We start from the raw sequence: 12500 nt of genomic DNA, 5'->3' as shown, positions 1-12500 counted from the left end.
AGATACGTAGCTCCACACTATCTGTTCAAGTTCAAATTGACATCAACATGATCGGAAGAGGTTGTCTCAGGTACAGGCAGGTGTGTAAAGCTCAGATGGAGACAGTTGGAGGAGGTAGATGTGGGTGTCAGTGACAAAAAACTTTGAAGAAGGCACATGGGCAGAAAAGAGATGACCCAGACAGAAAGCAGGGAAGGAGAGAAGGGTAAAACATCGTGTGGGACTCCACAGAAAACTGGAGATGGTAGAAGTGTGTTGTAGCATATGAGATAAGGAACAACTTAGCAACAAGAATGGTAGAAATATAGATTCTTGGAGCAATTAAGTGATCTTGGCTGCTCTCCTGCTGAGGCATTGGCATGGATACATTTGTTAGATCTGGTGGGACAGCAGCACAAAGTGGTTATCTAGTTGGGAGCAATTGTCATATTATTGTTCATATGCTCTGAAAAATGTATTTAGCGGTTGCTGCAGCCAATTTTCAAATGTTAACTTAGCCATTATCCTCACTTTTTATGGCTCAAAATATGAGTCCACATTATGGATTTGTGTTTTGAAAACCAGCAACTTATCACTAAATTTTTATGGACTTCTACAGCCCAATGTGTGCTAATAGCCTTCTTAGATTCTTTTAATGTCAAAATTGTCTTATCCTTATAGGGCCTATAATCTTTTCTCTAATCAATTCCCTCTTGTTTTCTCAGCCAAAAGAATCTGTCTAATCCGTTTTTTGGGGGGATATGCAAGAGAGGTCAGCTGAAGTTACTGGTCCTTACTCAGTGCTCTTTAACCAGGTTCATGCTGCCTGCTCTTAGTCATTCCTGTGGGCAGGCAGGCATTGCCTGTCTCTGCAGTCTCTCAGACACACTCTTTGGTGGACAGTTAGAACAGGGTGATGTTCTCCTGGACGTTTCTGAGGCCATGTGAATGCATAGGAGAGATAGGATCTCTGTAATGAGCTTCACTTCCTTTTGCTCTTATAAAAACTGAGTCTCTCTAACCATTCTGCTTAACAAACAAGTCCTGTTCTCTTGCTTCCCAATTTTTATTGTCTTTGGAGGCATATTGATGTTCACCTGCCCAGATATCTTTACAGCTACTAAAGAAAAAATACCTACATTAACAACACAGACACAAGTGCACCTTGGGATGAATGTATTATTTATAAAGACTTACCATCACACCCCTCACAGTTACATTTTATGCTGCTTGTGGGTGTACTCCTGTGTCTTGTTGGCAATGCAATTAGTTGCACTGTGGGAGATTCCCAGGTTCAAAGCCAGGCATGTAAAATCTATTTCACCCCTTTTTAATATGTGGGTCTTTTTGTAAACGAAAAGAAAAAACCCAAAATTGTGGCACCCCTTCACAAACAAAGCAGAATAACACTATTTGTGAAAATCCTTACAGAGTCAGAGCCAGCCTCTGCTGCTGCTTTTTATACGTTACAGCTCAGCATAGTTGTACTAGACCAGTACTGCTCTGCAGGTGGAAGTGTGAGGGCCATTGAACACTTTAAGTTTTTCCAGTGGATCACAATTACAGAAACATCTGTGCTAAATAACTTTGTGCAGATGCACTGTGAAAATTCAGTGTTCAATAGCCCTCAACATTTCTAATTTCTTACTTGTGGTGGTGTAGTTTAGAAGTTGCACATTGGGTTGCAGTATAAAGCATATTGGAAACATTTGTGAAGGGCCTTTGCAGAATGCTTATGCTGCAGTGAAAGTACTCCCAAGCGCTTTTGTTTCTTTATTTAGACTTATTCCATTTGAAAATGGACAAATGCATGCTAAGGATACTGTTGATATAATGCTGTGTGAGAGAGTGCAGAGGTCTGGGATGTCGGTTTGAAAAAAAAACTAAAATCAAAGTTTTTTTTGTTAAACTGGGTACAGAAAGGAAACTTGGAGAAGATGAGTTTTAAAACTATTCAATGCTACAGTGAGATCATGCAGTTTGAAAAAGTTGAATGCATATGTTTCCTCAGGAAACATATTTCCTACCTCCATTCTCCTTCCTCTATGTGCTTGATATTAGAACAGCAGGAACAACCAAAATATTGAGAAATCCAGGAGCAGTTCTGTGAGTGCTTTGGATAGTTCCAAGCTTAACTTCCATAAAACAACCAGGAGGTCAAAGAGCACGTAGTGTTTTGGTGCTTCCTTTTGAGGGGTTGGTTTAATCTTTAACATAATCCATGGAAATGCTTTAAACAGGCCTTGATTCCAGATTCAGTGGTGTCTGTAACACAGGAGTGATTTGCTGGAATCTTTTTCCACGAGACACCCACTGAGGGACTTTTAGAACTTCTCTCCTTCATCAAGATACCTATGAAATTGTCTGGACTGGAGTTAACTATATATTTCAAATTTAGGTCTGGTCTGTTGGGATAGGCAGCAAAGGGATAAGTCATGTGCTACAAGTAGTGTGATATTTATCCTCTGTTCCTCATAGGCTGAGCTTATCCCATACCATGGCAGTCAGCCCAGGTCAGCAAAAGCCATTTCCACTTCATTTCTCAATGTCTGATTTTGCTTCCATTGAAGTTAATGGCAAAACTCCCACTGTCTTCAAGTGCAGAGGGATCAGATATTCAGAGAGGTTGGCTACACTTTTTGTGCTTTCATCTACTTGGAAGTCAAATTTTGCATTTAACTTCTTTTGATCTCTTGGAAAACTCAAGCTTTACTTATTTTCTCCCAACTATTTCTGTAGCTTGATGTTACACATTTCTGTGATTTTTACTGGTTAGGTGGAACTTGTTATTTCTATTTTATGTATTGCTTCATAGAATAATTTTACTTTAATGAAAGCCTAGAAATTTGTTTCTCTGTGATCAGATTTTGTTGCTGTATTTTAAATCACTGCAACCTTTCTGTGGACTTAGGCTCTTGTTAACAAAGGTCATAATGACTGGCCATACATAATTATTTATGTTAATGAAATACTTGGCTGCATTTATGGTCCATTCAGAAACAAGTATGAGTCTGATAGAGACAAATATGTTTTTCAGTGTGGATTTACATACATTTATGGATTAGAATCAGGCATTCCTCCTTTTATAGTCAGTGTAGGTTTAACTAGGTTAAAAGGTTTTCTTGAATATTCATCCAGACATTTCTTTTGAAATAAGCTTCTGGTTTAAGTTTTGCACAAATTAAAAAGTACATAAAAACTGGAGGAGGAGAAGAGAAGGGAGTTGAAAAGAAATGAAAAACTAAGTATATTTAAGTTTTAGGGCTTACAAACTCCCAAATTTCAGAGCTTTGTGAAATTAAAAGGTTAGCTATGAATAACCACAATCAAATCTTTTCTTTTGTCCATATTTAATTCAAATGAGATTGCTCCATATTGACTTCTAATGCTAAAAGGCCACCCATCATGGAATCCCTGCAGCCAATGAAGCAAGCAAGTGAATGCTTTCTTAAATGATGCTAATCAGTCCAGAGAGGCCTGCCCTCTATCCCCATCAGTATTCTGTAATTCAGATGTGCTGATAACCTGAAATTGAATGTGTCAGTATGCAGACATGTGAAGAAGAAAGGAAACTAAAAGGCAAAAGAGGCAGCTATAGAGACAATGCCTGTTTGATTTTTTTTTCTTTTAAGGGAAGAATAAAAGGAATACTTAGTAGTTCTCCAATGCTTACTGAGTGCTGTACAAGAACATACAGAAAATTCATAAATAGGCTAGACAGCAAATTTCCAGATGGAGAAAAAAATAAAAATAAGTTAAAAAACCCAAACAAAACCCCCCAACAAACCCTAGATCATAAAATAAAATGTATTTTAGAAAGATGAAACCAACCAGTATTATTAAAGTGTTTCTGTGTATTTAAAAATGTTCCTGTCTAAATGCTTTAAAGAGAGGGCTCTCTTACCCTTGCAGGATCCAGCAGAAGTCAGTTGCTACATCTTTTCTGCATCTTGATTTTTCCCAAAATTTAGATTTCAGCTGTTTTATATCACATCTGGTTTAAATTTTGAACAGACACTTTGATGTCATATGCAGATTTTCTTCCAAAAATTGTCATACGCTTGCTGTTGTATTAGATAGCGTTGTATCAAAAATAGATCAATTTATTTATTTCTTAAGCTTCCTTCATAATAATAATAATAATAATTTAGCTTTCTTAAAAATGTTTTTTCAGAAACTTTGGTCTCCTTCAGGCCTGTTTTGCATGTGTAAGCAGAGGCACACATCTGAAGGCAGAATTGGGTCCTTTGTTCTTCAAGTTTCTGCTGCTTCTCATAATGTATGTTGGAGATGTTGCTTCAATTTGGATTTGATCCTTTGGGCTTGTACTCAAGTTCCACCTTATATTTTGCAAAAAGAACCATTGCAATATATGCTCTTATTGCATATAAATATATGATGTAAAAAGTCTATGTCATACATGCTTTTCATTATGTTAGCAGTGGAAGATCTTTTCTCCACTGACAGCTTCTATCACAAATTTATCAGAGAGAGGAATAATACAGATGGTAGTGCAGAGTTTAAATCTGGGTCGTTGGGAGACGTGTTAACTATATCACACTGAGACAGTTTGCTTATAGGAGTTCTAGTGGGTGATGCTGTTGAAAGCCATTTAACTTTTCTTGTCTGTGGGTTGCAGTGGGGACAAGTGTCAGTGTCACCATCAGTAAAGGGGAAATGGGGACATCAGGAAGAGGGACAGCTTGTCCAAGCTTAGCGAGTAGGTCAGCTGGCAAACCTGGGCAAAGAGCATGGTCTCTTGAACACAGCACAACCTGGCAGAGGGTGCTGTTAGCCCTTGGTGCTCTTCCCAAGCCCTGGATGTGTTGTTGGACGTGCACTCGCCAGGTGTGCGTCCAGCAGATGTGCTACGTTTGGAGGATGCTTGGTGGCTGTGGGCTCACCTGGCTTGCAGGTAAATTAGTATGTGGCTGTGGGTGACTGTGGTGGCCATGATTCAAAACTTAGCATTGAGGAAACTGATGAAAAAGGAACAGCTCCCACCTTGAATGTTGTATTTGTCACTGTCTGCAGTTAGGGGCACCTGCAGGCCTTGTCGTAGGCACAACTGTTTGAGGCTGTTATGGAACAATCACATTATCTCTTGGAAAAGATGATTCTTTTCCAATTCCAGTTAAAGATTAGTATACTTTTCAGGTCTGACTGGAAGTATTTTAAAGGTTTTGGTAACCGCTTTATTCTCCAGAGGACTCTGGTGTGCGTTTTGTGTTCCTCAGTGCCCACAGCCCAGCGGGTTTGGAGCAGGAGAGGATGGAGGCTCTCATGGCTGACCAGTTCTGCTCGTGAAACTGAGCTGTGAGCAGGGCACCAGACTCCCCACAGCGCTGGACAGGTTCACGCTGGCTTGCGTGTGGATGGCCTAATGCTCCCACCATTAGCCTGATTTTCAGTGTGCTGAGGACTGCAGCTTCTGTTAATCAGTGGGATCTAAGAGTAATTAGTGTTTACTGAGGGACCACTCAGATGCTCTTCTGCCACGGCTTTCCAAGTCTGTTGATGGAATGGAAAGAGACCAAGAACCAAACCCTGTTCTCTGGTCCCCTGTCTGTCACCAGGAGATTAGAGGCTAGCCTGAACAGGATGGAAATGACATCCTGAATTTTAATTATTTATCTGTGCACTTTTTTATATCTTCTCATTGCTTGGATATTTCATCTTATCTTAAAAATATTTATTTGAAATTGTCAGTGATCAAAGGCTGGGAAACAAAACCGAGCTGGATATGATTTTTTTTTCTTCTTTTGGAGGAAATTGGAGTGTCAGGATAATTCTAGTGTATGCAAACTTTACAAGATGAAGCCAATCCAAATGTTACATCCTTAAGCTTCGTAGTAGAAGATTAAAACTAACATACATATATATAATCAACTTTACCTACCATGAGAATTCAAAGATAACTGGTATATCTTGTTTTTAATTCAAATTAAGTGATTTTTACTTGATCATTTTATACACACACATGCATGCACTCCCTCACAAGCACACGTCTGTGTACTGAATTGATAAAGAAGAACTCTGGTTAAATAATCCACTTTTGTCTGACAACGGAATCAGTTATAGAGGTGCAAATATGCAGAAAGCTATTTGGAAATGCATCCTCGTAGTTGTCAGGTTTTATTATGCAGGAAGGTGTCATGTTTGTTACGAAGCTGAGTGCAGATGGCAGAGTGGAAGAAATGGATCACTAATTTTAACAATGATTAATGAACAGAGATAGAAAATGAATTACATTGGACTATCGGAGGCAAGAAATATTTTTGAGAAAATTTTGACTCATCTGCTGTGCTGTTCTCTGTAAATTATTTTCTGAAATTCTATATGTTGTCAACAGTTGACTGCATTTTCCATTACTGTCTATTTCTGTTCTTAAGTACTTTTGTGTTATTAGAGATACATAATTTAAAAATACCAATACATTCCTGATTACTTAGAGAAAGTATATGTAACAGTATGAATGTTCCAAAGGCTCTGGTCACAAATGTCCTGTTTTATAATACTTTCTAATTTTTCACCCTTTTATTGCTAAATTAGAAATATTTAGTGACATTTTATCCTCTTATTAATAAAAGGAGGTGGTTGGGATGAGGAGTCCTTCTGTGTTCTTTATAAAAATAAGGAAAAAATGTAGACGCAAAGTTAACAATAAAATGCAGCCAAGTGGGTTAACGTGGTTTTAAGCTTATAGTGCTGATTCCACCATTTGTGATTTCACAGTCTAACTGGGAAAAACATACACACAGCTGCTTTTTAAATTGCTACCACCCACATGCTCCCCTCCTTCACTATAAACTCTGCTGGCGCATATGTGCTCCCCGCACTTACCCACGCGCGCTGTGGCCAGTCTGGCACATCCCGGGCTGCAGGGGAGAACGGAAGTTGCCACTAAGTTATAATTTGTTGTTTATCCTTGTTTTACAACCTGCTGAGACGTGCAGCCTCCCCGGCTAACCAGAGCCTCTTGCCATTTGGGTTCGAGGGCTGTGTGGGGCTCGCTGTCCCCAAAGGGGGATTAGTTCTGCTTGGAAAGAGCTGTGTCCTCCCCCCATCTTCCTTCCAGTATAAAAATATATATTAAAGGGAAGAGAAACGCAGTGACTGAAACAGAATTAAATGTTTCCATTGTCAGTTATGAAGAGGTTGAGAAGATGGGGTAACATAGGGTCAAAGGCTGGCTGGGTCTTCAGCAGTGCTGTGAGGTGTTTGCAGGGGGAAGAAGGGAGGAGAAAGGGTCTGACAGTGAGATGCCTCTTGCATCTGTCTTGCTGTCTGGGAAGCATGCAGGTGAACTGTGTTAGAAATGAGAGGAACCCAGGGTAATCAGGGAAACAGTGCCTTGGGTTTTTTTGAAAGCTCCCTGGCACATGTACATAAAATCCCAGGATGATTTCACATCCTGGATGCCTTTTCATGGCATTGTACTTAATCTCTCCTCTGGTCTCTGGGGCTGGACAGTCTCCTGTGGTCTAGCTGTGGGCATTGGAGGCTAGATGGTTGTGTTTTTTCTGTGTCTCTAGGGTGCTTGTTGTGTTATTTTGGTGATCATCATGCTGCTAAGCTTTGGCAATTCATTGAGTGATGGTTAATTGCTTTGCTACTACCTGATACTACACACAAAGCTGAGCTTAGACCTCTGTAACAGGTTTTGTTCCAGGCAGGAAAGCGCCCCTCTTTACATTTCACCTGAATTTGACCTGTCACTTCTCATTAGCCATGTGTGGTAGGTGACTATACTGCAGTCCACTGCCGAGACCTCCTCCTGTTTGATGCTTTATGTTAACATGGTCCCCCGTACTTTCTGCTGATCCTTTTACTTGTGTGAAGAGCTCATTCAAGAAATCTCATTGATTTCAAGAAGACTGTTTGTGTGCAAAAGAAGTGCTTGGCAGGATTCAGTCTCAGGCAAGCAGCTTTATTGCTAGAGTATCCTCTTCTCTGTATGCAAAACGATACCCTAAAGATTGCTTGCTGTTGTGTAAAAGAAAACAATAAGTCTTGGGGAAGGTGCAAAATTATTCACTAAATTTGTATACTTTCTACATAAATGATCTCTTTTCTGCAACATCGGGCTATGGTAGGAGACACACGTTCCCAAAGAGACTTTGGGCTAGCAAGGAAATGGCAGTTCCATGTCCATTGCCTCTTCTACAGGCATCAAGCTCAATCTTGCTGCTGCTAAGTGGATGGCACTTGAGATTTTTAACCTTAGAAGTTGCAGGAGAAGTGTGGTTTGAGAACTTCAGACTTGAGTTTCCAGGAGCTTTAGTCATAAAAACAGGTCTATAAGATACTCGAGAATGATCATCTCTATCTAAATTGTGCTTACACTTGCAGAAATACCTGAAAAATGCACTGCTTTTCAAAATACATCAGGGGACATTTCCCTATAGCATTTTGAGTTGTGGAATATATAAAGTTACCTGGAGAAATTTGAACTTTTATCATTGGCTTGTATCTCTGCTCAAGATTTGTGATTTCTTTCATATTCTGTTTAAAGATGTGCCTTAATCTTGCTAGAAAGTCTTAGGGAAAATTTAAAGTGACTTTACGAATGACTCTAACTCTAGGATTTTGCATGTAATTATGGTCCTGATGGGAACATACTTTAGAAAAACAACTACTGGAACAATACAAGTCCTGCTCAGGTTACATAGCATATGCTAAACACTGTGAAAACATACCCTGTGCTTTAGTGAACAAGGTAGAAATGCTCCTGGGAGCCAATTTAGAATGTGACTTAAGGCATGCGTGGCTTTTTGTCTGTGTTTCTTTTGGCAAACTGGTGAAACAGCAGTGGTGGCTGGGAATCCCTGGTAAGCCCCTGAGATTGCTGTGCCCAGACCTTCATGAAGATGGGCAGTTGTCAGCTTTGGACCTTGCCTTTGTTTTAGAAAACTATTTTGCTCTCCTGCTTCTTTTTGTCTTTGCATGGCAGAGCTGAGTGTAGGATGTGGAACTTGGACACAGGGACAAGAGAAATAAGGAGGCTTTGACAAGCCACTGCTTTCACTACAGTAGTACTATTTTCCACCTTGGTAATAAACAGTTAAAATGTCTTTTTATGTGTGTGTGTGTGTGTGTGTGTGTGTGTGTATAGGATCAATATATATGCAGTGAAGTGACTGTGATCAATGTGCTGATTTAGGTTTTCAAAATTTCCTGTTTGATGCTATAGTTCCTCTTGAATATGTTACTATATATATATAAAGACATGGTTTTGTACTCATTGAGACATGTTATTTAACTGAATGTTGATAACATTGCAGACATGAGGGTATGGGTGTGAATAAAAATCCCCTGTGGTCTTTCTTAGACCTCAAGTGGCTCATCTTAATTTCTTATGGCATCTTATTAGTTGAAGCTAATGCGAGTAACCTTAACTAAATTTTGCTTCACTGCTATATAAAAAGCAGGAAGCACAATGTGAAAACCGTTTTTTTAAAGCATTAGGTTTCTTGGTGTGACAGCTTATGTGCATAAACAATTGCAAAACATTTGTGAGACCAACACCTTGGTTATCACCATTATCTTGGCTAAACTTGAAATACTGGGGAAGAAGAGTTGGGTTTGCATTGACATTGATATTTTCCACTTGAGTGCTTCTGTCCTTCTGTTCTTCAGAGAATGTGCAATACTCTATTTTTGAACACTTAATACATTTATGTAATATACATATGCAAACTAAGGTGTATGTATAGGTGTTTCAAATATAAAATATTGATACTAACACGAGCTATACCATGATCTAGAGGATATCCAGGAGGCCTGTCATACTTCTATTACTTCAGGTAAATAACTGATTGACCTTTGTGGTGTGCTGATACTTCACTAATCAGAACCTGAAATCTGTATAACAACACTTCATTTACTTGATAGACAAAAGAACAATTGCACTTGAAGTAATGTGATTTCTAAATAGACACTGCCTGTCAAAAATAAATGCATTAGAAGTAAAATGTAGCTCAAGGAGACAATTAGCAAACAGAGGTGACACTGTAAACAGGTGCACCCATTATTCCCAAAGCTTGTGGCAATATATTCACATCTTTTAGACTGATGGAAGATCATGTGACAGTTTGGTGAATTATCTATCTGTATCATCTGACTGATGAAGCCTGCTGCAGTTGCAGATCATTTAAAAATGCATCTCACAAATTACATGGTAGCTGAGAAAAAATGCAGGTTTTTCTGAACAATGCTTTTCTAAAGCTATGTGCTGGAATACCTAATTTTTCTTTGAAAGGATGTAGACCATTTCATTATGCTATGTATACAGTCAGTTAAGGTTGTGCAAATTCATTACAATGTTTGTTAATCTATAAAACATTTTCTATTCCAGTTTTAGTGACATTGAATATTTTTTTATGTGCTATTTCTGAAACATTTTTCCTATGAGCTGAAAGGGAATAACAGATTTTTATATAGACTTCTTAAATCGCTACTTATCAAGGAAGATTTGAGATGAGAACATTTGACCTACATCTTTTTGTGGGTTATTGGATTTTTTTTTCTACATAGAAAATGTAAAACAAACAAGAAAGAATCTATAAACAAACTCCCTCTTTCTTTCTCTACTAGACTGTGATGAGAGCAGTAACACTCATGAAATGTCCTCTTATGTGATGTGGTGAAAACTGCCTCAGATGGTGTTTTGTAATTTGATGCACTAACTAGATAGTTAGAAATGAAAAATGCATTTTCTTGAGCTATCATTTCATAAGTTTTTTATATTTTCTTCTCTTTAAAACTGTGAGTTGATGATTGTTTCCTAGAAGTAGAATTGAGTTGTGTATGAGTGGATAGTTGTTTTTCCTGGGGACAATTAGCCTCCAACATCTTCACAACTCTTCTACACTCCAACACTCCCGTAACACCTGATTGTTTTATTGTATGGGGGTTTTTTTGTGTGTGTGTTTTTTTGGTTGGTTGGGGTTTTTTTTGTATTGCTACAAATTTTGTTTACTGTTTCATTTTGGGCACTCCCATGAAACTAGATACACAACAGAACTGCATTTTGTTATTTGGCACTTACCTATTTCCAAAAGAGTTGCTTCTGAGATGCCCCAGAAGTGGAGATTTTGATTTTCCCCTTACTGTTCCATACCAAAATCCTGCAGGTGAAACCTATCCCTAAATGAGCACAAGTGAAAAAAATAGTTTAAATCTTTTCAGCAGTTAAAAGGTAGGGGGCTTAGGTCTGCAAACCCTTTAAATGTTGTTATTAATTGCACATAAAATCCATAGAAGTGCAGAGGTGAACTGAAGCGAAATAGATCTGCAGATCTTAGGAAGACTCTGGAAGAATCTAAGGTTGTTCATTTTGAGGGTTTTCTGTTAAGTAGCTGAAGAACTGGTCCACTGAAGGTTTTGAGGCTGGGTTGCTCCTGTAGGCTTGTCCTGCTCTTTGTGTACATGTTAGCAAAAACCTTCTGCTTTACTGTTTGTAAGTGGCTTTCAGATGCCAGTCCTCTTGAAATAATGCTTTAGTCAGGAATGGAGCAATCTGTCTTGAAGGCTTTTGGAGCAGCTGGTTTTGATGGGGGGCCACTCTCAGTAGGTCCTCAGGCTTGACCAAAAGGGCTTGTCCTGCAGGTTGGGGAAGCATTGAGGGGAGGGATGAAGGGATGAAGGGATGAAGGACAGGTGAGATGGGCCTGCAGTGCTTTTCTCTGGCACTGCTGCCCGGACACAGCTGTTGTATTCCTTTGCAACATCTGGACAGCAGAAGAAAATAATTGTGGCCTTCGTCAGCATTGATATGCCAGTAATTATTGCAGATCTGAGAGGGGCATACTTTTGCTTTTTTAGTTTTACTTGTAGATTTTTACTGCTTCCTCTGACATCTTTGGTCTGCGTCTACAGCCTAAGCATGTAGACACAGATCACTTCAGAGGAGTTCTGTCTGCTTAAACACAAGTAAACTTGGATTATGGTCGGTCTTAACTGGCAGATCTCTGTCAAAATGATTGACCTGGAACATGTCAGTTTTGACCGCTTTTATTCAGGAATGGATGGATTTGGATTGAATTTCCTGAAATGTGGTAAGGGGGTAGGACCTGTGCTCTCCGAGGGGCTGTTCAGGGCATGGCTGGAGCCCTCCTCTGCCTTTCTGGCATGGCTTTGCATAGAGGATTTTTTTCTGGCCAGTGAATGACGTTCCTGAAGAGGAGCAGCTCCAAGGACAGTGGCTGAGGCTGCAGGCTGTGCATGGGGTGAGGTGTGAGACCTGCCAGCCCAGAGCCTCAGCTGTGCTGTGCCCAGTGGGTGTGGAGGGAAAGAACACTGTCAGGGGGGTATCCTGCTGGTTTATTCAACTTTTATTTTCATGGAAGCCCTCATAGGATCATGGTCTCTCTGAAATGCAGAGAGTGGGGGGAAAAAAAGAACCTCAAACTTTTTTGCAGGACAGGAAAATATTTCCCGCCCAGCTCTTACAGGCTTACCCAGAGAAATTTTCTTTTTGCTTATATTTTTCTTTAATGAGTCAAGCCCCTAAAAATGTA

Source organism: Prinia subflava, chromosome 13 (genome assembly GCF_021018805.1).
Source record: "Prinia subflava isolate CZ2003 ecotype Zambia chromosome 13, Cam_Psub_1.2, whole genome shotgun sequence".
In the NCBI taxonomy this organism is placed as follows: Eukaryota; Metazoa; Chordata; class Aves; order Passeriformes; family Cisticolidae; genus Prinia; species Prinia subflava.
This window is presented reverse-complemented; position numbering follows the sequence as displayed.